Raw genomic sequence first — 8,318 nt, 5'->3', positions numbered from 1 at the left:
GTCAATACTTTCTGCCGACGGCTAGGGTGTGACAAAGTCTGACAACAAAGTCGCAGTGAAGAAACTAAAGGTCCCTCCTAGCACTTAGGGAAGGTAAGTGGTTGACTGATAACACCTGAATAAAAAAAAAAAAAAAAAGGTTTGAAAAATGTTATTGAAGCAATTAATCATAGCTGTTTTTTGTACCTCAGCATTATTAATTTAGTTTGATGAACTAAGCCCCAGCAAAAAGGTTAAAAGGTGGATTGATGAAGGATTCCATGACATTTTTTATCAAGATATTGTCACGGTTTACTTGATATTGGACCCCAGAATGCAGACAAGCAGGCAGCGTGATGGTAAGTGAAAAAAAGGTTTAATTACGAAAACTCACACTCAGCAGGAGGCAGGAACAAAATAAACGGGCAGGCAAGACAGGCATGGCATGATCAAAAAGACAAGACTTGGTTTGAGAACAAGAGATGAGCATGAGAAATGTCTCCGCAACGACTAACAGAACAAGTGTGATTATATGGCGTGAAAACCAGGTGGAGCAAGTAGAAAGATTAACTTGAAGCAGGTGAACCGAATAAACTTAATTAACAGAACAAAACGTGACTGAAGCAAAGCAGAGACTCTTGAACACAAACTAGAAAAACATGAAGCAAAAGCATAACCAGATCCGAAAACCAAACTTGACAAAACATGAACAAGTCGACAAAACAAAAGCATGACCAGGAAAATAAACAGAAACATGATTCAAAACTTGAACAGTGAAAACCATAAGGAAAAAACCCGAAACCAAAAACCAAACAACCCCAAATCATGACAGATATAGCACATGTATATGAAACAAATATATGGTATCAATATGTGAAAGTCATTGCTAAAAAAAGAAATGTCTCTCATTGTTATGTGTGCTCCAGACTTCCTATTTATTCCAGCAAACCTAAACTAACAGCCAGGCCAGACCAGTGCCAACACCAGAGGACATGTGTTTCATAAGGCAGAGCCTTGAAGGAAACTGTGAGAATTTTCATTTGGTACTGGGAGTAAACTTTACTAAATTTCACACCTGTAATTTCACAATTTTTAAGAAGTTAAATGTCACTGCTCCTGTCTCTAAATATGTCAAACTATTAGCAGGTTGTTGGTTCCCTCATTGTGTAGGAGGAAAGGGTTCTGTCCCAGTAGGTGCCCTCCCGAGCCGTCTGTGTATGTAACTGACCATACTTTTATTATCAGCCAAGAATTTTCCACTCCAAATAGAATTCAGAGAGAACTCGTTCACGTCAAACCACATGATAGTATATGGGGAACAGATGTCCCTGACGGGTTTAAACATAGATCAACAGGAAACCATAGATTATAGGTTAGGGTTATTTGTTAATGCCTTTAATAAAGCTCTTACAGGAATGTCCAAGGAAATAACAGCACTCTGCACAGTGGTACTGCAAAACAGGATGGTGTTGCTTTTGATAACGGCCCCGTGTGGGGGAGTTGGCGCTCTTCCAAATGAGACCTGTTGCACCTACATCCTGATGAAACCGGAGATGGTCACACTGTGAGTGAACCGTTAACTCAGCTCAAAGAGATAAGGAAAGGTATGCAGCAGGATGCACGCCAGGGACAGGGAGGCCTGTTCTCATGGCTTACCTCTGGACCCTGGTGGCAACTGCTATTGAAAATCATGACTCCTTTTCTTATAATATTAACGCTGTTCTGCCTTTTCACCATGTTTATCATTCCTTGCATCAAAGCAATGATTTCCAAGATGGCTGCAGGCATAGTTGGAACAATGCTGTCCCAGGATTACCAACTGTTGGAAAGAGATGATCCAGATCCTGATGATGACACGGAAATAGTTCAGTACTAAACGAAGTGTGTGCATGAAGCCAAAAGGAGGTGTAGACATGGATGACTTGTTTTAAACTAATCAATAATAAACAGGAGAGAATTGTTGAAAGATTTGTACATAAAATATCATTGCTTAGTTTAAAAAAGTTCTTTATATTATGATTTACCATTAAAAAACAGCGTTTTGGGTGTTTAAAATTGACTAATATACAGGTCCTTCTCAAAATATTAGCATATTGTGATAAAGTTCATTATTTTCCATAATGTAATGATGAAAATTTAACATTCATATATTTTAGATTCATTGCACACTAACTGAAATATTTCAGGTCTTTTATTGTCTTAATACGGATGATTTTGGCATACAGCTCATGAAAACCCAAAATTCCTATCTCACAAAATTAGCATATTTCATCCGACCAATAAAAGAAAAGTGTTTTTAATACAAAAAACGTCAACCTTCAAATAATCATGTACAGTTATGCACTCAATACTTGGTCGGGAATCCTTTTGCAGAAATGACTGCTTCAATGCGGCGTGGCATGGAGGCAATCTGCCTGTGGCACTGCTGAGGTCTTATGGAGGCCCAGGATGCTTCGATAGCGGCCTTTAGCTCATCCAGAGTGTTGGGTCTTGAGTCTCTCAACGTTCTCTTCACAATATCCCACAGATTCTCTATGGGGTTCAGGTCAGGAGAGTTGGCAGGCCAATTGAGCACAGTGATACCATGGTCAGTAAACCATTTACCAGTGGTTTTGGCACTGTGAGCAGGTGCCAGGTCATGCTGAAAAATGAAATCTTCATCGCCATAAAGCTTTTCAGCAGATGGAAGCATGAAGTGCTCCAAAATCTCCTGATAGCTAGCTGCATTGACCCTGCCCTTGATAAAACACAGTGGACCAACACCAGCAGCTGACACGGCACCCCAGACCATCACTGACTGTGGGTACTTGACACTGGACTTCTGGCATTTTGGCATTTCCTTCTCCCCAGTCTTCCTCCAGACTCTGGCACCTTGATTTCCGAATGACATGCAGAATTTGCTTTCATCCGAAAAAAGTACTTTGGACCACTGAGCAACAGTCCAGTGCTGCTTCTCTGTAGCCCAGGTCAGGCGCTTCTGCCGCTGTTTCTGGTTCAAAAGTGGCTTGACCTGGGGAATGCGGCACCTGTAGCCCATTTCCTGCACACGCCTGTGCACGGTGGCTCTGGATGTTTCTACTCCAGACTCAGTCCACTGCTTCCGCAGGTCCCCCAAAGTCTGGAATCGGCCCTTCTCCACAATCTTCCTCAGGGTCCGGTCACCTCTTCTCGTTGTGCAGCGTTTTCTGCCACACTTTTTCCCTCCCACAGACTTCCCACTGAGGTGCCTTGATACAGCACTCTGGGAACAGCCTATTCGTTCAGAAATGTCTTTCTGTGTCTTACCCTCTTGCTTGAGGGTGTCTATAGTGGCCTTCTGGACAGCAGTCAGGTCGGCAGTCTTACCCATGATTGGGGTTTTGAGTGATGAACCAGGCTGGGAGTTTTAAAGGCCTCAGGAATCTTTTGCAGGTGTTTAGAGTTAACTCGTTGATTCAGATGATTAGGTTCATAGCTCGTTTAGAGACCCTTTTAATGATATGCTAATTTTGTGAGATAGGAATTTTGGGTTTTCCTGAGCTGTATGCCAAAATCATCCGTATTAAGACAATAAAAGACCTGAAATATTTCAGTTAGTGTGCAATGAATCTAAAATATATGAATGTTAAATTTTCATCATTACATTATGGAAAATAATGAACTTTATCACAATATGCTAATATTTTGAGAAGGACCTGTATATTAGTCAATTTTAAACACCCAAAACGCTGTTAAGAGTTCATCTAATATAAACTCTACTCTACTCTAAAGCAGAAGCACTTCTGACACACCCTGTACAGGCACAGGGGAAAACATAAGACTGCATTAAAAACATGCTGAATTCTGCTTTTTAAATCAGTTGTGTCAACAAAGGTCAAATAAATGTGACTTGTTAGACTGACAGCTGAATGGACAGGAAGCTCCAAAGGTTAATTTAAGGCATTTCAAAATTGCTAAATGTCACTGGATTATATTTGAAAACTATAACCTTTGCTGTGCTGTAAAACTAAGGTAAAAAAGGTTCAGCACCAAGCTTCTGTTTTAGCAAGGAACCACAAGTTGAGGCACAAGCAAACTGCATAATGTGAAGAAAAATATATTTTTTGGTTTTACCTTTATTATGGCCTCTCACTGACTGTTCTTTAAAGTAAAGAAAATCCCTACATATAGATATAAGATTGTTTTCATTTTAATCTAGACAGAAAGATGTCTCAGTTATCAGTGGCGTGCACAGACATTTGGGGGGGCAGGCGCTCAAGTGCAGATTAAGGGCACCTTGTGCAGCGCCAGCACATGGCTCTGTCAGCTACCTTTGTAGTATGAGATTTATTACAGGCACAGCTTGAACATCATGTAGATATACCTATTTTAAATTAATAGCCATATGTTGTCTGATGCAGATTTTTAATAATGTCCAAAACTACAGGTTGGTTTCTCAAACAATCAAACTGGAAACACCATAACAAAGTATTAAATTGCTGCATGTTTATAAAATAAAAAATTTTTTATTTAAAAAATCCAACAACAAACTTGAAAAAAGATATACTAGCTCAACCACAAGAGACTCAACTTAGACTGTATTTTGCTCAAAGACTTAGGTGAGCAACATTATTCTCTTTCTCCTGGTTTAATGGAGCATTCTCCTTGGTGCCATGTCTTTGAAGATTTGAATAACCTCACTATGGTCGATCTGAATGTCTTTTTCTATGGCAAGCAAGAGAAGGTCAGAGAGCCGTTTTTCTCCACACAGACTTTGTAGTTTGTTCTTGATAATTTTCAACTTTGAAAATGATCTCAACAATGCCTGTTTTCACTGGCACTGTTGCATAGATATGTATCATCTTCACAAAGGTTGAAAAGATGAGCTGGCCCCTGTTTTCCCTCAATATGGCAAAGATTTATTTAAGGCCTTTTGAAGGAAAGCTGGAGTGAAAGACTTAGTTCTCACTTCAGCTGGTTCTCGTCTTCTTCATAGAAATCACAGAGAATATGGAAAGCTTCATTTGCTTCTGCATTTGGGTTGCTTACCCAGTTTGAATGTACTGTTAAGTGGTGAAAGGACTGAATTATTTTGTCAGTGGAACTTCTAGGTTTGTCCCCTTTACATCTCCTGTTGAGCTACTCAGTCATACTATCCAGAAAAGTGTAGTACACAGTACTCTTCAAGTATGCCTCCACGGACTCAAACAGAGCACCTACTTGAGACACTTTGTTGTACACGCATTGGTACTTTCCGTTTCCTCTCTTGAACCAGGCACCACAGCAGGCATTGCAATGTTGAGGCTTTTTGCCTTCTCTTCTACACACCCAAATATCTCCCCAAACATCTCCTCAGACCTCATGGTTTGTAATGTGTGAAGCACACCATCAATCACCTTGTAGGCAGTGAAATGGTCCTTCTATCTGCAAATAATCTGATGCCAGAGCAGTGACTTTGAACACTGGTGTGGGGATTTCCAGGTAGAGAATGAATATAAAGTTGACTGCATTTTTGTACATCTGAGCATTACCTCGAGCCAGGTTAGGTGGATCGCTGTCAATGATGTCATCCAGAACCTTCAAAACAGCATTGAGGTTTCTCTGGAGGGCCATCAGTGCTGCCTCCCTGCAATCCCATTGAGTATCTGAAAGCTGCTGGAGTTCCATAACATGCTGTCCAGGGTATACAGACTGCTGCCATTTCATCAAGGCAGCATGGTGCTTTGGGGAGCGAGAAAAAAAGCATACAATTTCTCCACAAAGTTGAAGAATGTGACAAAATGTTTGTTGGACTTTGAAGCTTCTACCAAGACCAAATTCAGGCAGTGTGCTTTGCAGTGCACATAGAGGGCCTTTTCACAATGTGAGCGTATTCTGGCTTGAAGACCTTTATACATCCCACTCATGTTGGCTGCTCCATCATAGGATTGCCCATACATAAGTTTCAGTTCTAGGCCATTTTCCTGCAGAGGCGATAGGACAGTACTCTCCAGATTCTGATCTGTAGTTGTATTGACATTTTTTTCAAGAGCACTTTTCCGCTTTTTTATACCACAAGTTGTCCATGCCATTTTTCTCTTATACTTTTCTTCAGAGAGGAAAAGACAACAAATAAAACAATGAACTGAATCAGTAGTAGGGGAGTACTCCAGCCACACATTCCCAGAGTATCATTGTTTTTGGAAAGATCTCCTATTCGCATTTTTGGGAAACGCCATGTCTGGTTGACAAGGGCCTACACTACAGCACATGGAAATGTAGTTGTCATTACACTTGATATGGAATGCTTCAACTTGGGATGGATCTGTGGGATATTGCATAAAGCGTAGCTTTGCAATTATGTCATCTTTTTCACAAAAAAACGGTTCTTGTTCATGGCTTTCATGTTCTTCCATTTCACACTGACTTTCATTTTCAAAGAGCTGTTTCTATGGCGGTCAACGCTATGGATTTTAATGTTTTGGTTGCCGACTGTGTTATCATTTCTAATCACTCATCTGCCTCATCTTCCATGCTAACTGACGTTTTGCAGGACAGCTTAGAGCTGCTTCCCTGAGACGCCTGCTGTAGCTGCCTGGTAGACCAACAATTACAACATTAAGTCTTTTTGATTCATCAGCTGTTATGGCCAAAGTTTAACACCTTCCACACAGCTAATTTTGAATTTGTATTATTATTATTATTTTTAGGGCTGCACAGTGGTGCAGTTGGTAGCACTGTTGCCTTGCAGCAAGAAGGTTCTGGGTTTGATTCCTGGCTGGGGGTCCTTCTGCATGGAGTTTGCATGTTCTCCCCATGTATCCTCCCACTGTCCACAGACATGCCTGTTAGGTTAATTGGTTATTCTAAATTGCCCTTAGGTGTATGAATGACTGTGTGCATGGTTGTTTTGGTGTTGCCCTGTGATGGACTGGCGACCCGTCCAGGGTGTACCCCACCCATAGACTGCTGGAGATAGGCACCAGCTTCCCTGCGACCCACTATGGAATAAGGGGTAGAAAATTACTATTATTTTTATTGTTACTGTAAAAAATATCAAACCAAAACAGTTCATAGCTTTAAGATCGCTCTATCCAAACAGTTTGTTCCTTAACATGACCCTGATATTGACTCTGACCTTTTGTCATTATTTTTCTCCTCCTCCTTTCTAGAAACTACTGGTTTGATCCAGGAGAGTTAGGTGCTGCTTCCCTGGGCTGTCTGCTGAATTTCTTTTTCTTTTCTAAGCCTTTCTTTTCTCGGCATGATTCTGCAAAAGGTAAATGAGCAACATCAATGTTCTGCTGTGTATGATAATGAAGGGGTTAAAAGGGCCTAGTCAGGTACTATGGAGCCCATTGGGTCAGTGTTGGAAGATTTGTACATGAATTGTCATTGCTTAGTTTAAAAAGGTTCTTTATCCTTATGATTTGCCATTAAAAGACATTTTCATTTATTTAGTTGGGTGAGCTTTGATAGAAGTGGTTTGAATACTTTTCACATTTGTTTTCGAAGTACTTTTATGTGCTATTAGCAGAATTGTCATCTTGTCTTAGAGTTGCATTTGGGTGGTTGCTATGCAGACTGAGCAGGAACTTGTGTGTGTATGGAGGAGTTCTGGGAAGAATACTGTTCACAACCCAGACAATGGCCTTGGATGCCAGATGTGGACGTGTGGGCTGTATCAGTTTATTGACAGAACCGGTTTTATTCAGTAGGACTCGTATTTGTGAAACTGTGTGTAGCCACACCCACAATGCTGTAACATGAGTGTTTTTTTCTTTCTTTAATAAAAGGCTGTGACACAGGGAAGCTTTTATGAGAGAATTAATTGTCTCTCCCTGGCCAGCCAAAGATAACTTTGACTCGCCTGTGTCTTCATTGCATACTTTCTCTGAGTTTATCATTATGTCTAACTCTGACAGTCAGCAATACTCAGGTGAGGTCCAAAAAGAAAAAGGAAACGTGAAATGTAAGTGTGAGAAAGCACAAAAAACATTTGATGCCAACAGGAATAAGACAGGAGTAGCTCTGCTATTAAAATATGAACATTGGTGTTTATATTGTTTTGTGTTAATTTTAGGTGTTTATGTCTGCTGATCGAGCCCGGTGCTCAATCAGCAGACATCTTTATAGTCATAGTATGTGACAAGGCCCTTTAAAGGTGCAAGATGAAACGTTCTTCATAACAAAATCAGCAAGAGACAATTTGGTGCCCTGGGATAGATTTTCCATTGAGCTTTCTAAATCTCACTGCCAATTTATATACACTCACACAATAAAAAAACAAAGAAAAAAAAAACCGTGAGAACAAGTTGATGAATTTGTAACAGAATATCAGAAGCCTACACCATAACTGCCACCATCTGCAGGGACATGACCACCTGGGGAAAAAGAAATCA

Source organism: Girardinichthys multiradiatus, chromosome 5 (assembly GCF_021462225.1).
Source record: "Girardinichthys multiradiatus isolate DD_20200921_A chromosome 5, DD_fGirMul_XY1, whole genome shotgun sequence".
Taxonomy (NCBI): Eukaryota; Metazoa; Chordata; class Actinopteri; order Cyprinodontiformes; family Goodeidae; genus Girardinichthys; species Girardinichthys multiradiatus.
This window is presented reverse-complemented; position numbering follows the sequence as displayed.